This window comes from Heterodontus francisci, chromosome 12 (genome assembly GCF_036365525.1).
Source record: "Heterodontus francisci isolate sHetFra1 chromosome 12, sHetFra1.hap1, whole genome shotgun sequence".
Classification (NCBI taxonomy): Eukaryota; Metazoa; Chordata; class Chondrichthyes; order Heterodontiformes; family Heterodontidae; genus Heterodontus; species Heterodontus francisci.
In genome coordinates this window covers 57,601,543-57,623,948 of record NC_090382.1, presented here as the reverse complement: position 1 = coordinate 57,623,948, position 22,406 = coordinate 57,601,543, and the positions used below count along the sequence as shown (strand labels likewise).

Sequence of the window (22,406 nt, the reverse complement as noted above, 5' to 3'; positions counted from 1 at the left end):
TTCCACTATGGAGCAAGGTCAGCTTATTTAACTAAACTTCTGATGTTATCGGAGTACGCAGAGGTAAAGGGATGGAATATTCAGTGCTGCAGGTCTTAAAGATGTACGGATTGTCTTTAAAGTGGAATTAGCTCCAAATTTTAAAAAGCTTAGAAAAAAATCAGAGAATAAGAAACTGCTTTCAAGATGCTTCTGTGGCAAGTGCTCTAGAGAACTGTGGGTCTTTTATGATGATATCCTGGATGGGAGTTGCAGAGTGAGTTAATGCAGTCTCATCAGTGCTCCAATCCCTGGAGCAGCTGAGGCAGGTTAGGTTAATTTGTTGGACCAATTTTTAAAGTATAAGTTTATATTCTGGTTTGGAACTCTCAATGAAGGAACACCATAATATTATCCTTTTTTAATAGGCTTTATTCATAAGTATTCTGGAGCCAAACAGATCGTAGTAAAGCCTTTCAAATAAACCATCTTCAATAAACCAAAAAAAAAACAGCATATGATACATTACCGATCAGCTAACCTGGGCCAATTGTACCTTGCATACATACTCCTGTAAGGTGTACTCACTGGAGCTATTCAAAACCTACCTTTTTAAACCCTAAGCCCCTAAGTGTGCATGACTACCAGCACATCTGCCCAATATATGATTATACTAAAAACAAATCCAAACTTATGTCTATCTACAAACCAGTTAATTAGATGAATAACATTTATTTTACAAATGACTTTATCATGCAACTGGTTACTGTTCAACCTTGGAAACTGTCGACTTTCTGGGTCTGTCTTTAATTCTGCATCCCTTCAGTACATTGAATCTATCTTCTACTGTTAATTCTACATTTAGTACATTCATTCTATATTCCAGCATTAACTCTCGATCTCATCAGCAAGACATTTTTTGGGTTATACAAAGTTGCTAAGATAAAGGTGCTCACACATTGAATAATTTAACAATGTTGTCTTACAAGCCATGATAACATTTTACTCTTCGGGTGTGAAATTCATATATCGCCGTTGCAAGTGGTGCTACTAAAGCCGATCGCCCCCCTGGAAGTGTGCATTATGCCGTCAATTGCTTCTGGCATGGCCCACATAGTGCGCCGTCTTGAGAAAGGTGCTCGTGTAGATGTTCTATGCATGTGCCAAAAGCAGCTGAGCCACTGCTGTCCTGATGTCACACAGCCCTACTGGCAGATGCGACACCCATTGTCCTAACTTGGAGCATGCAGGTCCATTAGATGAATTCTTAAGGCAGTCACCAAAGATCAAGCGTTCAGCTACAAGAGGGCCCAACATTCATGTTATTTAAAGGGCCAGGCACCCAACTTGCAGGTAATTTGAAGAACTTCTGCTATTGCAAAGTGTCTGGAAGTACTCTGGAGTGTTTTTGAAGTTGTTTTCTAAGAACTGGTTGTCATGCTAGGCCCCCCACCTGCCAAGAATGAGGCACATTAATTTTGTCATGAACATTGATTTTAAACTGTTACTGGAGTGAAGAAAGGACTTGTTAAACAGATCAGCCGTGGCTGGAAAAGACATTTGCATATTAACAGACAGTGCTTGGAAGGACAAAGGACCATTCCCTGAAACATTCAACCCACAATGGACCTTGATCACCAGGTATTGTGTGCAAGAGGTGCATTCCAGAGACGGCTAAGGTGATACAATCCAAGACATGGTCAGACCAGTTAGTCACATGACTAACCTGCTTGGCAACCTGGGTTTTTCTGAATTGTACAAATAGTTTGAACTCAGAGAGTGTCTGTTTGCTCCTGGACTGAGAAGATCTCTCCTGTCTGCTCCCATCTCTTTCTCACAAGCCTCTGAATCCACTGAAGACACATGAACCCCAAGAGAGAAAAGTCTCCTACAGCGAACAAGGTTTAAGAAGGATACTGGGCCCCAACAAAAAGCAAGATCTCCCTACAATCAAGGACTCTACAGTGAGCCCGAAGAACCATAACAAAAATTCTTTAGATATTGCCTCAAACTTTTCCACTTTATTTTTCATTTGCTCTTTTCTGTCTCTATTTGCATGTGTGTATCGCATATGCATGCTAGCGTGGGCACGTCGTGTATCCATAGGCGTCAACCGAATTAGAGTTTAAGTTTAATAAATTTCAACTTTTCTTCTTTAAACCTAAGAAAACCTGTTTGTGCTGGTTTCTTTACCTTATAATTTGAAAGTGGTGAACAGGATTCACCAAGGGGGAGCTAAAAACACGGTGTGTTTAAAATTAAACCCTGTTACAGTAAGACCAGGTGAAGGCTGACAGGGACTCCTAGGCACTTTCCTCACCGTGACGTAACATGGTGCTTACAGTCAGAGAGGATAGAGGAATTAGTCATTTAGGAAGGACAGGCAAAAAGGAAAAGGAGGTGGTGTTGGACTGATAATAAGGGACGGGATCAGTACATTTGTAAGGGAGGATCTCAGATCAGAAGAACAAAATATGGAATCTATTTGGGTGGAGCTAAGAAACAGCAAGGGGCAGCAAACATCGGTAGGTGTTGTTTATAGGCCACCATAGTGTGGGGCATGGTATTAATCAGGAGATTAGAGAAGCATGTAGCATGGGTAATACAGTAATCAAGGCTGACTTCAATCTGCATATAGACTAGGTAAACCAAATGAGCACTAATGCTGTGGAGGATGAGTTTCTGGAGTGTGTTAGGGATGGTGTTCTAGAGCAGTATGTTGAGGAACTGACTAGAGAACAGGCTATTTTAGATCTACTATTATGTAACGAGAAAAGGTCAATTAATAATTGGGTCTGAGTGACCATAATATGATAGAATTTTACATTATGTTTGAAAGTGAGGTAGTTCAATCTGAAGCCAGTGTGTTAAATTTGAACAAAGGAAATCATGAAGGTATGAGGGGCAAATTGGCTGAGGTGGATCAGAAAAATACATGAAAAGGTATGACGGTACATAGGTAATGGATAGTCTTTAAATAATTATTATGTAGCTTACAGTGACTATACATTCCTTCAAGGGACAAAAACCCCAAAAAAGGCAGTCAACCGTGGCTAATAAAAGAAGTTAAGGATTGTATAAGATTAAAAGAAAAGGCCTATAAAGTTGCCAGAAATAGTAGTAAACCTGAGGATTGGGAGGATTTTAGAATACAGCAAAGGAGCAGTCATAGAGTCATTGAGTTACACAGCACAGAAACAGGCCCTTCGGCCCACCGTGTCCGTGCCAGCCATCAAGCCTATCTATTCTAAACCCATTTTCCAGCACTTGGCCCATAGCCTTGTATGTAATGGCATTTCAAGTGCTCATCTAAATACTTCTTAAATGTTGTGAGGGTTCCTGCCTCTACCACCACTTCAGGCAGTGTGTTCCAGATTACAACTACCCTCTGGGTGAAAGATCTTTTCCTCAAATCCCCTCGAAGGCTCCTGCCCCTTACTTTAAACCTAGGCCCCTGGTTATTGACACTTCTGCTAAGGGAAAACATTTCTTCCTATCTACCCTATCTATCTATGCCCCTCATAATTTTGTATACCTCAATCAGGTCCCCCCTCAGCCTTCTCTGCTCTATGGAAAACAACCCTAGCCTATACAGTCTCTCTTCATAGCTGAAATGCTCCAGCCAAGGCAACATTCTGATGAATCTCCTCTGCACCCTCTCCAGTGCAATCACATCCTTCCTATAGTGTGGCGACCAGAACGGTACACAGTACTCCAGCTGTGGCCAAACTAGTGTTTTATACAGCTCCATCGTAACCTCCATACTCTTATATTCTATGCCTCGGCTAATAAAGGCAAGTATCCCATATGCCTTCCTAACCATCTTATCTACCTGTGCTGCTGCCTTCAGTGATCTATGGACAAGTACACCAAGGTCCCTCTGACCCTCTGTACTTCCGAGGGTTCTACCATCCATTGTATATTCCCTTGCCTTGTTATTCCTCCCAAAGTGCAACACCTCACACTTCTCAGGATTAAATTCCATTTGCCACTGCTCTGCCCATCTTACCAGCCTGTGTTGTCCTGTAATCTAGGCTATCCTCCTCACGATTTATAACAATACCAACTTTCATGTCCAAGAAACTGATAAAGAAAGGGAGAATAGAATATGAATATAAACTAGCAAAAAACATAAAAATGGGCTGTAAAAGCTTCTATAAGTATGTAAAAAGGAAACATTTGGCTAAGACAACTGTGGGTCCATTACAGGCAAAGTCAGGAGAATTTAGAATGGGGAATAGAGAAATAGCAGAGAAGCTAAATGATTACTTTGTGTCTTCACTGAGGAAGATACAAGAAATCTCCCAGAATCAGAGATCCCATGGACTAGGGAGAATGAGGAATTGAAGGAAATTAGTATCAGTAAGAAGGTTGTATTGGAGAAATTAATGAGGCTGAAGGTTGTTAAGTTCCCAGGACCTGATATTCTACATCCCAGAGTGTTGAAAGAGGTAGCTATGGAGATAGTGGATGCATTGGTGATCATCTTCCAAAATTCTATAGATTCTGAAACGGTTTCTGCAGATTGGAAGGTTGCAAATGTCACCGCACTATTTAAGAAGGGAGGCAGAGAGAAAACAGTGAACTACAGACCTGTTAGCCTTACATCAGTAGTAGGGAAAATGCTAGAATCTATTTTAAAGGATGTGATAAATGGACACTTGGATAATAATGATCTGATTGGGCACAGTCAACATGGATTTATGAATGGGAAATCATGTTTGATGAACCTGTTGAAGATTTTTTGAGGATGTTACTAACAGAATTGATAAAGGGGTGGACGTAGTATACTTGGATTTTCAAAAGGCCTTTGATAAAGTCCCACACAGGAGGTTAGTTAGCAAAATTAAAGCACATGGGATAGGAGGTAATATACTGGCACGGATTAAGGATTGGTTAACAGGCAGAAAACAGAGAGTAGGAATAAAAGTGTCATTCTTGCGTTGGCAGGCTGTGACTAGTAGAGTACCACAAGGATCAGTACTTGGGCCCCAGCTGTTCACAATATATGTCAATGATTTGGATGTGGGGACCAAATGTAATATTTCCAAGTTCACGATTGACACAAAACTAGGTGGGAATGTGTGTTGTGAGGAAGATTCAAAGCAACTTCAAGGGGATTTGGACAGACTTAGTGAGTGGGCAAGAACATGGCAGATGGAATATAATGTGGAAAAATGTCAGGTTATACACTTTGGTAGAAGGAATAGCTGTGCAGAGTATTTCTTAAATGGCAAGAGATTTGAAAGTATAGATGTACAAAGGGACCTGGGTATCCTCATCAATAATTCACTGAAAGCTAACATACAGGTGCAGCAAGCAATTAGGAAGGCTAATGGTATGTTAGCCTTTATCACAAGAGATTTGAGTACAGGAGTAGAAAAGTCTTGCTTCAATTGTATACAAACTTGATTAGACAGCACCTGGAATACTGTGTGCATATTTGGTCCCCTGACCTTAGGAAGGATATTATTGCCATCGAGGGAGTGCCATGAAGGTTCACCAGATTTGTTCCCAGGATGGCAGGACTGTCGTATGAAGACAGATTTGGGAAACTGGGCCTGCATTCTCTAGAGTTTCGAAGAATGAAAGCTGATCTCAATGAAACCTACAAAATACTTAAAGGGATAGACAGAGTAGATGCAGGTAAGATGTTTCCCCTGGTTGGGGAGTCTAGAACCAGGGGACACAATTTCAAACTAAGGGGGAAGCCACTTAGGATAGAGATGAAGAGAAATTTCTTTCCTCAGAGGGTTGTGAATCTTTCGAATTCTCTACCTCAGAGGCGGCACAGTGGCGCAGTGGTTAGCACCGCAGCCTCACAGCTCCAGCGACCCGGGTTCAATTCCGGGTACTGCCTGTGTGGAGTTTGCAAGTTCTCCCTGTGTCTGCGTGGGTTTCCTCCGGGTGCTCCAATTTCCTCCCACATGCCAAAGACTTTGCAGGTTGATAGGTAAATTGGCCATTAGCAATTGCCCCTAGTATAGGTAGGTGGTAGGGACATATAGGGACAGGTGGGGATGTGATAGGAATATGGAATTAGTGTAGGAATAGTATAAATGGGTGGTTGATGGTCGGCACAGACTCGGTGGGCCGAAGGGCCTGTTTCAGTGCTGTATCTCTAAACTAAAAAGAGGGCTGTGGAAGCTCAGTCATTGAGTATGTTTAAAGCAGAGATTGATAAATTTCTAAATAGCCTTGACATAAGGGTATATAAGGGTATATGTGGATAGTGTGGGAAAAGGCATTGAAGTGGATGATCAGCCTTGATTGTATTGAATGGCGGGGCAGGCTTGATGGGCTGAATGGCCTACTCCTGCTCCTATGTTCCTATGTAATTCCTAACCCAGATATGAGAGCTGTGATACCAGTGCATCATGGTCTGCAACATGACCATGAAATGAAGCAGAGGACGCAGAAAGGGGAAGCTTTGCAAAGAGAGAGGAAGAGGAGGAACAGAAGGAGGCAGGGAAGAAGCATCCTGGACCTCCTGTAACCAGACCGGCTGTCAGAGAGCAGATTATCAGGCTCAGTTTTTAGTTATGCAACTTCCCTTCCCCACTATTACATCCACCTGAGACGCCCCATCGCAACATCCCCTTAGCCGCCATCCAACAATAAAAGCCACCAAAAGAAACCTTTAAGTAACATCTTTATCCAACAATGCATTCAATTATACAAACAACAATGAACTACTCACTCTTATGCAATCTCTTAGTCTTGTGGGAGCCCTTAGCTGTCCTAGTGCTCCTGCACAGTGCAGCCCCAGTGGCTGCAGCATGGTTGGTGGAAGGCTGTTGACTTTCATTGGGGGAGACTGCAGATGACCTCAAGCAGCACTGGGTCTTGAGGGCCCATCTTTGGACTACACCACCTTGGCATGGGTGATAGCAGTTCAGGCTTACAGTCAGTGAGGACAGAGGAATTCCTAACCCGGATTTGGGAGCTGTGATGCCAGTGCACTGTGGTCTGCAATATGACCATCAAATGAAGCAGAAGCAACAGCAAGAGCACTGATGGGGTGGCAGTGGTGGGAACACATATGCTGTCATCCTGAGAGACGACAGCAGGTTCATTGTGCTCCATGGTGCTATTACCATTCCCACAGGCTGGCATCTTTGCAAGCTGGAGCACAGATTGTTGGACAGCTGCGAGAGCCTACATGCCCCTTTGAGCACTGAGACCTGCAGCAAAGGTGGCAGCAAGCTGAGCTTGCATAACAATAGCATGCATCTCATCATCTAAGTCTGAGCTTCCACTGCAGCACCGAGATGTTGGGTGGCATTTTCCTGTGCTGCAGTGGAAGCTGAGACAGTGACCACCAGATGCTCCATCACGGTTGGGTCTTCTAGTGCTATCATGGAGTTGGATGCCAGGCTCTGTGCAATGTCCTCTGCCGCATATGAGCCAGGCTCCTCCAAGCACCAAACATCTTGTTGTGCATGCTTATCAGCCTTCTCCTGACTCACCTCACCTACTCATGCCTGGTGACTCTCTATGTGACTCTATACTACCCTCTAAGAAATGCACAATGCCAGTATCTGAGCTGGCGGACGCAACTGTCAGATTCAAGTGATGGTACCTCCTCCTCACTGGCGCTCCTCTTTCTCTTGTGTGATAGGGCTGTTCAGGCAGCAGTTCTTGAAAGCATAAAGCAGAAGGGGATGTTTGGGGTGGATCGGGTGAAACCAGGAGGTCCATGGTCGCACCATCTACGGCTTGGACTTCACTCCACATTTCAGGATGCAGGTGAGGAGGTAGCTAAGAAAAGGCATATGGCAGTAACTTGCCGTCATCTTTGTTGTCTTGGTGACACTGGATGCCACGAGGTCTGTCGGGCTGTTCCCATGATTCTCATCACCATCTCCTCCCCTGGTCATAGAATCATAGAGTTATACAGCACAGAAATAGGCCCTTCGGCCCACCATGTCTGTGCTGGCCATCAAGCACCTATCTTTTCTAATCTCATTTTCCAGCACTTGGCCCATAGCCTTGTATGCTATGGCATTTCAAGTGCTCTCTTGATACTTCTTAAATGTTGTGAGGGTTCCTGCCTCTACCACCTCTTCAGGCAGTGTGTTCCAGATTACAACCACCCTCTGGGTGAAATTTTTTTTCCTCTAATCCTCCTGCCCCTTACCTTAAATATATACGCCCTGGTTATTGACACCTCTGCTAAGGGAAAACATTTCTTCCTATCTACCCTATCTATGCCCCTCATAATTTTGTATACCTCAATCAGGTCCCCCCTCAGCCTTCTCTGCTCTATGGAAAACAACCCTAGCCTATACAGTCTCTCTTCATAGCTGAAATGCTCCAGCCTAGGCAACATTCTGATGAATCTCCTCTGCACCCTCTCCAGTGCAATCACATCCTTCCTATAGTGTGGCGACCAGAACTGTACACAGTACTCCAGCTGTGGCCTAACTAATGTTTTATACAGCTCCATCACAACCTCCCTACTCTTATATTCTATGCCTCGGCTAATAAAGGCAAGTATCCCATATGCCTTCCTAACTACCTTATCTACCTGTGCTGTTGCCTTCAGTGATCTTTGAACCAGTACACCAAGGTCCCTCTGACACTCTGTACTTCCTAAGGTCCTACCACCCATTGTATATTCTCTTGCCTTGTTAGTCCTCCCAAAATGCATCACCTCACACTTCTCAGGATTAAATTCCATTTGCCACTGCTCTGCCCATCTTACCAGCCCACCTATATCATCTCATAATCCAAGGCTTTCCTCCTCACTATTTACGACACCACCAATTTTCGTGTCATCTGCGAGCTTACTGATCATCTCTCCTATATTCACACCTAAATCATTAATGTACACTACAAACAGCAAGGGTCCCAGCACCGATCCCTGCGGTATACCACTGGTCACAGGCTTCCAATCGCAAAAACAACTCTTGACCATCACCCTCTGCCTCCTGCCACTAAGCCAATTTTGGATCCAATTTACCAAATTGCTCTGGATCCCATGGGCTCTTACTTTCTTAACCAATCTCCCATGTGGGACCTTAGCAAAAGCCTTACTGAAGTCCATGTAGACTGCATCAACTGCTTTACCCTCATCTACACATCTAGTCACCTCCTTGAAAAATTTAATCATGTTTGTTAGACATGATCTCCCCCTGACAAAGCCATGCTGACTATCCTTGATTAATCCCTACCTCTCCAAGTGAAGACTAATCCTGTCCCGCAGAATTTTTTCCAATAGTCTCCCTCCCACTGATGTTAGACTCACTGGCCTGTAATTACCTGGTTTATCCCTGCTACCCTTCTTGAATAGTGGCACCACATTTGCTGTCCTCCAGTCCTCTGGCACCTCTCCTGTGGCCAGAGAGGATTTGAAAATTTGTGTCAGAGCCCCTGCTATCTCCTCCCTTGCCTCACATAGCAGCCTGGGATACATCTCAACTGGGCCTGGGGATTTATCCACTTTTAAGCCCGCTAAAACAGCTAATACTTCCTCCCTTTCAATGCTAATTTGTTCGAGTATATCACAATCTTCCTCCCTGATCTCTACACCTATATCGTCCTTCTCCATAGTGAACACAGATGAAAAGTAATCATTTAAAACCTCACTTACGTCCTCCGGTTCCACACACAGATTGCTGCTTTGGTCCCTAATGGGCCCTACTCTTTCCCTGGTTATCCTCTTGCCCTTAATATACTTATAAAACGCCTTGGGATTTTCCTTTATCTTGCCCACCAGTGTTTTTTCATGCCCCCTCTTCGCTTTCCTAATTACTTTTTTTAAGTACCCCACTACACATCCTATACTCCTCTAGTGCCTCTGCTGTTTTCAGCCCTCTGAATCTGCCATAAGCCTCCTTTTTATTCCTTATCCAATCTTCTATGTCCCTTGACATCCAGGGTTCCCTGGACTTGTTGCACCAATCCTTCACCTTCACGGGAACATTTTGGCCCTGAACTCTCACTATTACCTTTTTGAATGACTCCACTGGTCTGTTGTAGACTTTCCTACAAGTAGCTGCTCCCAGTCCACTTTGGCCAGATCCTGTTTTATCATATTGAAATCGGCATTCCCCCAATTCAGTACCTTTATTTCCGGTCCATCTTTGTCCTTTTCCATAACTACCTTAAATCTTACAGAGTTATGGTCACTATCCCCAAACTGCTCCCCCCACTGACACTTCTACCACTTGTCCGGCTTCATTCCCTAGGATTAGGTCCAGCACTGCCCCTTCTTTTGTAGGACTTTCTATGTGCTGGCTCAAAATGCTCTCCTGTATGCACTTTAAGAATTCTGCTCCCTTTAAGCCTTTTGCACGAAGACTATCATTTAATTTTATGGAAGTTGAAATCCCCTACTAATATTACCCTATTATTTTTATACCTCTCTGAGATTTGCCTACATATCTGCTCCTCTATCAGAATGTCAGTGATTGTGCAGCACTGTGTTTGGGTAATGTTCCTGTCAGAGCTGAATAGCTGCTAGTATGTGGAGGCAGTGAGAGGTGGGTGTGACACTGGCTTATTGGAAGGTGTGTATGGTTAAGGTGGAGTGTGTAAATGTTAGGTGTGAGTCCTGATTGCTAGTGAGTACTGCTGGGTAAGTGATGTGAGTGTGGTGCACTGAGCAGTGTGAGAGGATGGTGCTCTAGTGGATATGAGAAGTGATGTGAAGATGCATTCGCTGATCTTGACCACACATGTGAGGTCATTAAACTTCTTCTGGTACTGCTGCCAGGCACTCAGCACCAGACTCCAGGCATTGATCTCCCTTGCCACCCTCTCCCATTCCCTTTGGAGGGTCTGATGTGAGGGCCTCCTAGATCCCTGTGAAACATAGCCTTTATTCTTGAGTTCACCTCCAGAGTGGCATCACTGAATCTTTGAGCCCTCTCCATGGGCTGTTGCTCCATTTTTCTTCACCATCAATCTTTAAATATGACCTTTCTGCAGCCTTCAGTTCTCCAGTGCAGTTTCCCTTGAAGAGGGACAGACTGCTTTTCAGAGCTGGAGACTTGCTATAACACATGCTCAGCTCTCATGGTCTTAGGCCCCCTAATGTGTGTGCAGCCAGCCTGAGTTGTGCTTGGCTGCACACCACAATTATGTAAGTGAGGTGACAGAACAAACAGTTTGTGCTGCCTACCTTCACTGGAACTGGCATGGACAGGTCACCAGTCACGACCTCCATGCCCAAATATTGGGGCAATCCAATTTTCAACCCTTAAACTTGGTGCAGCATCACGATCAAGTGCAGGCCAGGTATATGTGTCTGAAACTTCGCTGACTCCAGTATTGGTTATAAGATCATTAAATGAAATATGGAGGTTAATGAAAGAGGTAGAAGATGGGTTACCTTTTCCCTTGCACTAAAACCTTAATTTACATGTTTCTGTATCAAATTAACAACACCATAGCCATGCAGTGCCCTCTATTACTCATGGTGGATGTGCTATATTACTTTAACAGCACATTTGGATTTAGTGTTCAGATTTTCTTAATATTAGATAACATGTGTATTGTTCGATAGCTGGAAATTTCATTGGCGCTGCTCCTGATATAACTTTGCCATTTACACATGCACTACTTATATCTCTAGAAATGGATATTATGCCATCACATCCATATAGGCCTTAAAAAATATTCAATACAATGCAATTCACTGACTTGCAATGTTACATGGCCACGGCATTTTCACCATAGAAGACGGCAGTACTGCTTAACTTTAATGTGTTTTTTAAACTATTAATGCCATGAAGATGTTCATATTGTTCAACATTTCCATATTATGTACATCACAGTAAAAAGTACTTATGGCGTTTTCAGAACCAGTAATTTGATTTGTTATACACAAAGCATTGTGGCGCCAATCTGTAGAGGCATGAATGGCAGCACAGTGAGCTGATATGCGGGGGCATGGGTGGGTGGTGCAATTTCACACTACACTATATTTCTCAGTCTTGATTTGATCTCAGGCCAGGATTGGTGGAAGCTGTGGGGCCAGGGTATGCAACATGCTGACATGTTGAGTCGTGGAAAGAGTTTAGATCTTGGGCTTCATTTACATATGCACAGTCAGAGTCACTGCATGGTAGGTGGGTGGGAATGGTCCACGGCACAAAGCATCTCCATCATTGGGCTCTGGGAGTGGAAATCCTGTCAATGGGCGTCCAGGAAGGGAAGGCAGGGCAGGGGTGGACCATGGTTTCATTGTGGTTCCCAGAGAAGCACTCCCGCTCTTACTGGTTCACAAGGAAATTAAAAAATGAATAAAACTTGCACCTCTTCTGATCCTGGCTACTGTTTTCTACAGGTGTGGCCTGGCAGAGGAAGCACTACCATACCTGACTCAGGCCTCTGGTTAAAAAGGCAGAAGGGGCCCAAATGATGTCATTAGAGCCTGACCTGCTAATTTGAAGAGGCTTCCACTGGCTTTGGGGATAGACATCCATGCTGCCTGCAATTTAAATTTTCAAACAGATTGGGGCGGATCACCAAACCCCCTCCCCCACCCCCGCTCCCCATGCCCCTCCCCCCACAATCCTGTGCTTGCTTTCTCAAATGGTGGTGGGAGTTTAATTAGAGACCCTCATCTCAGGAGCACTGCTGATTAAGAATCAGAATATCTTCATTTTAATTTAAGTCCCAGTCCAAGGGACCCGATGTGAAAGAATATGGCAGACAACTGGTTTAGCCATCCACCACCAGATCTAGCTGGACCACTTGTAACACTATCGGGTCCTGCTCTTGTCTGCTAAAACTGCTCACAATTCCAGGATCATCCTGGAATGCAAAGATAATCCCCTGGCTTCTTTTCTCTACTGCAAACTGCCTTCTTAAACCCCTCTGCCCTGTCTCCTCCAGCCACACCTCCGACAAGAGTGCAAGGAGCTCATGGTTTTCTTTGTTACAAAGGAATCAAGATCATCTGATCAGCTGCCTCTGCCGTGTCCCTACCTTCCACTCACCCAACTGGTTAAACTTCCTATAATACTCCCCATTGCGCTAACCCTGAACTCGCACCTTTCTCTAGTTTCTCTCTTATCTCCCCTCATGTCCTCTCTGAGCTCATCTTGTCCATGACACCCACCTCCTGCTCCCTCAAGCCTATTCCCACTAAACTGCTGACTAAACAACTTCACTTCCTGGTTCCTATGTTAGCTGATATTGTAAACGGTTCTCTCTCTTCAGGCGTGTGTCTCTCTCCTTTAAATCTGCCATCATTACCCCTCTCCTCAAAGAAACAACTCTTGACCCCCACCGTTCTTGCAAACTAACATCCCATCTCCAACCTCCTTTTCCTCTCCAAAGTCCTTGAATGTGTTGTGGCCTCCCAAATCCATTCCCATCTTTCCCGGAATTCCATGTTTGAATCCCTCCAATCAGGTTTCCGCCTCTGCCACATTATCGAAACAGCTCTTATCAAAGTCACAAATGACATCCTATGTGACGATGTCAAAGGTAAATTTTCTCTCCTCATCCTTCTCAACCTGCCTGCAGCTTTTGACATGTTTGACTGCACCATCCTCCATCGACTCTCCACTGTTGTCCAGCAGGTTCAACCTGCTCTCACCTGGTTCCATTCTTATTTATCTAATCGTAACCAGATAATGGCTTCTCTTCCTGCTCCTGCACCCTGGTGTCCCCTAAGGATCTATCCTTGGCCCTCTCCAAATTCTCATCTGCCCCTCGGGAACATCATCCAAAAGCACAGCGTTAGTTTTCACATGTACATTGATGACACCCAGCTCTACCTCACCATCATCTCTCTCGACTTCTCCACTGTTGCTAAATTATCAGACTGCTTATCCAACATCCAGTACTGGATGAGCAGAAATGTCCTCCAATTAAATATTGTTGCATTTTCAGAACTAGTAATTTGATTTGTTACACACAAAGCATTGTGGCACCAATGTGTAGAGGCATGAATGGCACCACAGAGAGCCGATATGTGGGGGCATGGGTGGGTGGTGCAATTTCCCACTCCACTCTATTTCTCAGTCTCGATTTGATCTCAGGCCAGGATTGGTGGGTGCTGTGGGGCCAGGGTGAGCAACATGCTGACATGTTGAGTCTTGGAAGAGGCTTAGATCCTGGGCTTCATTTACATATGCACAATCGGAGTCACTGCATGGTACGTGGGTGGGAATGGGTCACGGCACAAAGCAACTCCATCATTGGGCTCCAGGAGTGGAAGACTGAAGCCATTGTTTTCAGTCCCCGCTCTAAACTCCATTCCCTAGCTACCGACTCCATCCCTCTCTCTGGCAACAGTCTGAGATTAAGCCACTTTGTTCGCAACCTTGGTGTTATATTTGACCACGAAATGAGCTTCCGACCTCCGTGCCATCACAAAGACTGCCTATTTCCACCTCTGTAATATTGCTTGACTTCCCCCCTTTCTCAGCTCTTCTGCTGGGTGGAAATTGGAGGCAAAGTTGATGAAGTTATGCCTGTCTTTTTGTGGGATATGTCAAACATTCCTTGTTCCAGTCCTACTCAGGCCCTCTCCCTCACCTCTTTGTCCAGTACGTTGATGACTGTATCGGTGCTGCTTCCTGCTCTCACCCTGAACTGGAAAACTTCATTATCTTTGCTTCCAATTACCACCCCCTCTCACCTTTACATGGTCTATCTCCGACACTTCCCTTCCCTTCCTCAACTTCGCTGTCTCCATCTCTGGGGATAGTCTGTCCATGAATATTAATTATAAGCCCACTGACTCCTGTGGCTACCTTGACTACACTTCCTCACATCCTGTTTCCTGTAAGGATTCCATCCCATTCTGCCAGTTTCTACGTCTCCGACGCATCTGTTCTGATGACGCAACCTTCCACAACAGCGCTTCTGACATGTCTTCCTTTTTCCTCAATCGAGGATTCCCCCATACCCCCCTCCCCACCACTGTAGTTGACAGGGTCCTCAACCGTATCCTCAGTCCTTCCCCTCCCTACCAGAACCGCGACAAGGTTCCCCTTGTCCTCACTTTCCACCCAACCAGCCTCCATATCCTCCGCCATTTCCGCCACCTCCAGCATGATGCTACCACCAAACACATAATCCCTTCCCCTCCCCTGTCAGCATTCCGAAGGGATTGTTCCCTCCGCGACACCCTGGTCCACTCCTCCATCACCCCCGACACCTTGTCCCCTTTCCATGGCACCTTCCCATGCAATCGCAGGAGATGTAATACCTGCCCTTTTACCTCCTCTTTCCTCACCATCCAAGGCCCCAAACACTCCTTCCAGGTGAAGCAGCGATTTACTTGTACTTCCTTCAATTTAGTATACTGTATCCGCCTCTCACAATGTGGTCGCCTCTACATTGTGGAGACCAAACGCAGATTGGGTGACTGCTTTGCGGAACACTTCTGCTCAGTCCGAAAGCATGACCCTGACCTTCCGGTTGCTTGCCATTTCAAAACACCCCCCTGCTCTCATGCCAACATTTCTGTCCTTGGCCTGCTCCAGTGTTCCAGTGATCATCAACGCAAGCTCAAGGAGCAGCACCTGATCTTTCAATTAGGCATTCTACAGCCTTATGGACTGAACATTGAGTTAAATAATTTCAAAGCATGACTGGCCTCTTTTATATATTTTTCTTTTTTTTAATGTTATTTTATTTTTTAATCATGTGCCTGTTTTTCATGTAGTCAGAGCTGCTCATTATTCTGCCATTAACACTCTCTCTGGACAATGCTTTGTCTTTCACCACAAGCATTAACACGCCCTTTGCCTTTGTCCCATGACAGCTTTGTTATTTAATCTCTCCTGCCCTCTACCCTCCTACACACCTTCCCTTTTGTTCTCTTCCCCACCAACCACCTCCCCCCCGCCACCCATTCACGTGCTTAAAACCTAATTCTTTTCTAACCTTTGCCAGTTCTGATGAAAGGTCACAGACCTGAAACATTAACTCTGCTTTTCTCTCCACAGATGCTGCCTGGCCTGCATTAGTCCTGCTTATAGAGTTTATACATCATCCGAAAGCACAGTATTAGTTTCCACATATAGGATGACACCCAGTTCCACCTCACCAGCACCTTTCTCGACTCCTCCACTGTTGCTAAATTACCTGACTGCTTATCTGAAATCCAGTATTTAATGAGCAGGAATTTCCTCCAATTAAATATCGGGAAGAGTGAAGCCATTGGGCTGAATTTTATGAACGTGCTGCAAATCGCGGCGGCGCGCTCTCATCTCAGCGGTGTACCTTCACTGAGCCCTCGCGATATTTTGTGCAGGGGCTCATTTAAATGGAGGGGGCGGAGCGGCCGCCCCCGATGATGGAGAGGAGGCAGCTGCTCCGTCCCAGGCAACGGCATCACTGGGCAGGTGCCGTTGCTATTTTTCAAGGGCTACAAGCCCTTTAGGTGCATTGGATTTTTAAAGTTAAAGTGCTGAATTTTATTCGGGCGCCGCGCAGTGCCCTTTAAACTCAGCGGGGTGCCCACATTTAGCAGCCACTGCAGAGCCCCTGCGATATTATGCACAGGGGCTCACTAGAATCACGGCGCCAAGCCGCCCTCTCCATATTACTTGGGGAGAAGTGGGACATTCGGCGCAGTGAGAGACCTTTTGACAACTGTGCAGCAGGTGCTGGGGCCCTATTTTAAGCGCCCCAGCACTTGCTTCCTGACAGCTGTCAAAGAATACTTACCTGACTGTTGAAGAGTGAGGCTGCTGTCAATCTTGCAGCAAAGCATCTGTGGAGAGGGAAGCAGAGTTAACTTGTCCAAATTCACAGACCTGAAAGTTTACTCTGCTTCTCTCTCCACAGATGCTGCCTGACCTGCTGACTTACCCTACCACTTTCCGCTTTGCTGCCACATACTTACCCTGCTGTGTCCCAGTGTCCTGTGAAGTTACTTCCACTCAAGTGTAACATTCCTTCTTGTAGGCATGCCGTACCTGGGTGAATAGTCTTAATTATGCTCATTCCAGGATGTGAGACTTAAATATACCATAAAAGGTATTACAGAGGTTTACAGAGAACACACTGACACAAATGGGAATGCACAGGTGTCACAGCAATGTAAATACGGCTTTCACTAAATGATCCTCACCGACATGTGTGTCCTTTTCTCTGTGTGACTGATGTGTGCCAGCATGTAGCGCCAATGTCACATCCCTTTGCACCATTGGTCCTTCAGGACAGCCAACGTATGCAATAACATCATTGCCATGCCACCATTACACATGCGCGCCTCCACGGATGCAGTGACATGGACATTGGCTCAGTCAGCTGCTGCCTCTGATGGTTTACACAGGGATGCTGCAGATGTGGAGTGGTGCAGCAGGTGAGCGAGGGTGATGTGTGGCTTGCAAAGCTTATGTCATTTCCTATGGAACAGACAGCCTTTGTCTGATAAGCCACTTCTGTACATCCCTAGCTCACTGCTAGCCCTGCGTGCAGAATCTGTGTGCCATCTGCCCTCTCATGCGTCTTTCATGTTGTAGGTCCTCAGCGCCGTCATAGTCCGAGGAGGAATCATGTTGATGTCTCTCCTCATCATGCCAGGCCTGGCCCCTATTGGGTGCGTAGTTGTGCAGAGCAGCAAAGAAAGGAGCTGGCCTTTTCGGCCTGTAGTACAGGGCATCACCCTATCCATCCAGACATTGGAGATGCTCTTTCAGCATGCTGATCTCCTGCTCAATGGTGGCTCTTGTAGCTCAGTGGCTGGCATTGTATCTCTCCTCTGCAGCAGAGGTGGAGTCTCTCACTGGTGTTGGGAGCCATGTTTGCAAAGGATAGCCTTTATCTCCAAGAAGCCACCCCTTCTATTATTGCAACCTATGCCTTTGGTCTTTGAACCCTGGCTTCTTGTGCACTTCCCACTCCCCTTCACCTCACCATTGCTAACAGAACCTTTAGCTACTTTGGCATACTCTTTGGAATTCCATCCTTAAATTCCTCCTCCTCTCCATTTCTTGCTCCACTTTTAAAAATGTTCTTCGAAACAATCTGTTCAACCAAGTTTTGGTACTTCATCTTAGTCTTGGATTTATGCTTGTTATTCATTCACAGAATCTTAGAATGATACAACACAGGAGGACATTCGATCTATCATCCCTATTTGAAAGAGAAATTAAATTAGTCCCATTCCCCTGACCTTTCCCCATGGATTGCAAAATTTCCCCCTTCATTTCCTTTTTTTCATTCTCCCTCTGTGAAGCATCATTGGACATTTTTACAGTAAAGGTGAAACAGAAGTTGAATTTGTGTTTAATACAGAATATTTCAAAAATTACAATAGTCTTTAGAGAGTCAACAATAAAATTTCTCTAAAAACTTGTTGCGAAGTGTTCAGTTTCAAAGAAACTGTTTTGTAAGTTTTGAAAACATGTGCATGTCATTATTTTGGTTTATCTGTCAAACAACAACATCTTGCATCTGTATATCTACTCAGCAAATATGCCCACAACATGGTACACAAAAAATAATTTTCCAAACAGAACAATAACAGCATTGGATCTGTGGCTGCACTTAGATACAGGAATAAATACATTATTTTAGCTATTTATTAAACATTACAGTTAAATATAAATATATACTAGCTTGAACAGATTGCAGTTAGCTGTAAAAAAAACTGCAATGTGGCCATACTGTTTTGGGTGTTATTCTACACTAGGTATCAGAACAAAAAAATGCAGCCAGGAGAAACATTGACCTTTAATACCTTTAACGGTCGTTTGTGAGGACAGCGTTGAACAGGCTGAGGTTAAGAGGGAGGATGTGCTGGAAATTTTGAATGATATGAGGACAGATAAGTCCCCGGGGCCAGACGGGATATACCCAAGGATATTACGGGAAGCGAGGGAAGAGGTTGCTGCGCCTTTGGCGATGATCTTTGCGTCCTCACTGTCCACTGGAGTAGTACCGGATGATTGGAGGGTGGAAAATGTTGTTCCCTTGTTCAAGAAAGGGAATAGGGATAACCCTGGGAATTATAGACCAGTCAGTCTTACGTCGGTAATGGGCAAATTATTGGAGAGGATTCTGAGAGACAGGATTTATGATTATTTGGAAAAGCATGGTTTGATTAGAGACAGTCAGCATGGCTTTGTGAGGGGCAGGTCATGCCTCACAAGCCTTATTGAATTCTTTGAAGATGTGACAAAACACATTGATGAAGGAAGAGCAGTGGATGTGGTGTGTATGGATTTTAGCAAGGCGTTTGATAAGGTTCCCCATGGTTGGCTCATTCAGAAAGTAAGGAGGCATGGGATACAGGGAAAGTTGGCTGTCTGGATACAAAATTGGCTGGCCCATAGAAGACAGAGGGTGGTAGTAGATGGAAAGTATTCAGCATGGAGCTTGGTGACCAGTGGTGTTCCGCAGGGATCTGTTCTGGGACCTCTGCTCTTTGTGATTTTTATAAATGACTTGGATGAGGAAGTGGAAGTCTGGGTTAGCAAGTTTGCCGATGACACGAAGGTTGCTGGAGTTGTGGATAGTGTGGAAGGCTGTTGTAGGTTGCAACGGGACATTGACAGGATGCAGAGCTGGGCTGAGAAGTGGCAGATGGAGTTCAACCTGGAAAAGTGTGAAGTGATTCATTTTGGAAGGTCGAATTTGAATGCAGAATACAGGCTTAAAGACAGGATTCTTGGTAGTGTGGAGGAACAGAGGGATCTTGGGGTCCATGTCCATAGATCGCTCAAAGTTGCCACCCAAGTTGATAGGGTTATTAAGAAGGTGTGTTGGCTTTCATTAACAGGGGGATTGAGTTTAAGAGCCGCGAGGTTATGCTGCAGCTCTATAAGGCCCTGGTTCGACCACACTTGGAATATTGTGTTCAGTTCTGGTCGCCTCATTATAGGAAGGATGTGGAAGCTTTAGAGAGGGTGCAGAGGAGATTTACCAGGATGCTGCCTGGACTGGAGGGCATGTCTTACGAAGAAAGATTGAGGGAGCTAGGGCTTTTCTCATTGGAGCAAAGAAGGATGAGAGGTGACTTGATAGAGGGGTACAAGATGATGAGAGGCATAGATAGAGTGGATAGCCAGAGACATTTTCCCAGGGTGGAAAGGGCTATCACCGGGGGCATAATTTTAAGGTGATTGGAGGAAGGTTTCGGGGAGATGTCAGAGGTAGGTTCTTTACACAGAGAGTGGTGGGTGCATGGAATGCACTGCCAGCGGTGGTAGTAGAAGCAGATACATTAGGGACATTTAAGCGACTCTTAGATAGGTACATGGATGATAGTAGAATGAAGGGTAGGTAGTTAGTTTGATCTTAGAGTAGGTTAAAGGTTCAGCACAACATCGAGGGCCGAAGGGCCTGTACTGTGCTGTACTGTTCTATGTTCTAATACAAAAGCAAAATACTGCAGATGCTGGAAATCTGAAGAGAAAATTTGATCTGGTGGTTGTTAGAATATAAAGACTTTGACAAACTGTACTGATATATCAGGTCCCAGATGTTCCCCAGCTCAATTAATGCTCTAGCAACCCTTGCTGTGGACTCACTAAGTAATGGCTAACACCACAAACTTAAAGGGAGCCCTACAGAGAGCACGGTTTTGTGACGGGTAGGTCGTGCCTCACAAACCTTATTGAGTTTTTCGAGAAGGTGACCAAACAGGTGGATGAGGGTAAAGCAGTGGATGTGGTGTATATGGATTTCAGTAAGGCGTTTGATAAGGTTCCCCACGGTAGGCTATTGCAGAAAATACGGAAGTATGGGGTTGAAGGTGATTTAGAGCTTTGGATCAGAAATTGGCTAGCTGAAAGAAGACAGAGGGTGGTGGTTGATGGCAAATGTTCATCCTGGAGTTTAGTTATTAGTGGTGTACCGCAAGGATCTGTTTTGGGGCCACTGCTGTTTGTCATTTTTATAAATGACCTGGAAGAGGGTGTAGAAGGGTGGGTTAGTAAATTTGCGGATGACACTAAGGTCGGTGGAGTTGTGGATAGTGCCGAAAGATGTTGTAGGGTACAGAGGGACATAGATAGGCTGCAGAGCTGGGCTGAGAGATGGCAAATGGAGTTTAATGCGGAAAAGTGCGAGGTGATTCACTTTGGAAGGAGGAACAGGAATGCAGAGTACTGGGCTAATGGGAAGATTCTTGGCAGTGTAGATGAACAGTGAGATCTTGGTGTCCAGGTGCATAAATCCCTGAAGGTTGCTACCCAGGTTAATAGGGCTGTTTAGAAGGCATATGGTGTGTTAGCTTTTATTAGTAGGGGGATCGAGTTTCGGAGCCACGAGGTCATGCTGCAGCTGTACAAAACTCTGGTGACACCGCACCTGGAGTATTGCGTGCAGTTCTGGTCACCGCATTATAGGAAGGATGTGGAAGCTATGGAAAGGGTGCAGAGGAGATTTACTAGGATGTTGCCTGGTATGGAGGGAAGGTCTTACGAGGAAAGGCTGAGGGACTTGAGGTTGTTTTCGTTGGAGAGAAGGAGGAGGAGAGGTGACTTTATAGAGACATATAAGATAATCAGAGGGTTGGATAGGGTGGATAGTGAGAGTCTTTTTCCTCGGATGGTGATGGCAAACACGAGGGGACATAGCTTTAAGTTGAGGGGTGATAGATATAGGACAGATGTCAGAGGTAGTTTCTTTACTCAGAGAGTAGTAGGGGCGTGGAACGCCCTGCCTGCAACAGTAGTAGACTCGCCAACTTTAAGGGCATTTAAGTGGTCATTGGATAGACATATGGATGAAAATGGAATAGTGTAGGTCAGATGGTTTCACAGGTCGGTGCAACATCGAGGGCCGAAGGGCCTGTACTGCGCTGTAATGTTCTAAAAAAAACCTGCATGCAAAGCTTTGTTGCAGACATTCCACATGAACTACTTATATTGATAGAGAATGCAAAGCAAAATCAGGTTTTACTATTCATTGCTGCTAACTTTGAAATTAATATTTTTTAAAAAATAATCAAAATTAGATTTTATTCAGTAATCATGAAAATGTAGAAACTAGATCAAATACTCTGCAGCATACCCTCTTGCAGGTCCCTGATTTTAATCACTCCACCATTGATAGCCATGCCATCAATGCCAAGGATCAAAGCTCTGGAATTCACTCCCTAAACCTCACGACCTCTCTACTTCGCTTATATCCTTAAAACCTACCTCTTTGACAGCTTTTGATCATCTGTCCTAATACCTCCTTCTGTGGCTCGGTATCAAATGTTGTCATATTGAGCTCCTGTGATGTGCCTTGGCATATTTTATTATGTTAAAGGAGCTGTACAAATTCAAGTTGTTGTTGTCGTGTTTGTTGTTGCCACCTTTTTCTAAAAAGGCAAAAATAGCTTCTGCTCAGTAATAAGTAAACATGTAGAAACATAATGAAATAGTCTGCAGCATACAATCACCTGCTGTAAAAAAACTGCACAGACAGGTTTGGATCTGTCGACAGAGGGACACTGTTCCTTTAAGACAGCAGTCGGTGATGTGAGCGGATTTGACTGTACCATTTTTCTCATA

General features: G+C 44.8%; 1 protein-coding gene across 1 annotated transcript in view; it reads right to left on the bottom strand.

Annotated features, from left to right (window-relative positions):
* Positions 1–22,143, bottom strand: part of simc1 (SUMO interacting motifs containing 1) — a 146,819-nt gene extending 124,676 nt beyond the window's left edge. Inside the window, exon 1 of the mRNA XM_068043452.1 lies at positions 22,050–22,143. The gene's annotated coding sequence lies outside the window, so the exon portion shown is untranslated. The remainder of the gene's footprint in view (positions 1–22,049) is intronic.
* Positions 22,144–22,406: the final 263 nt, after the last annotated feature.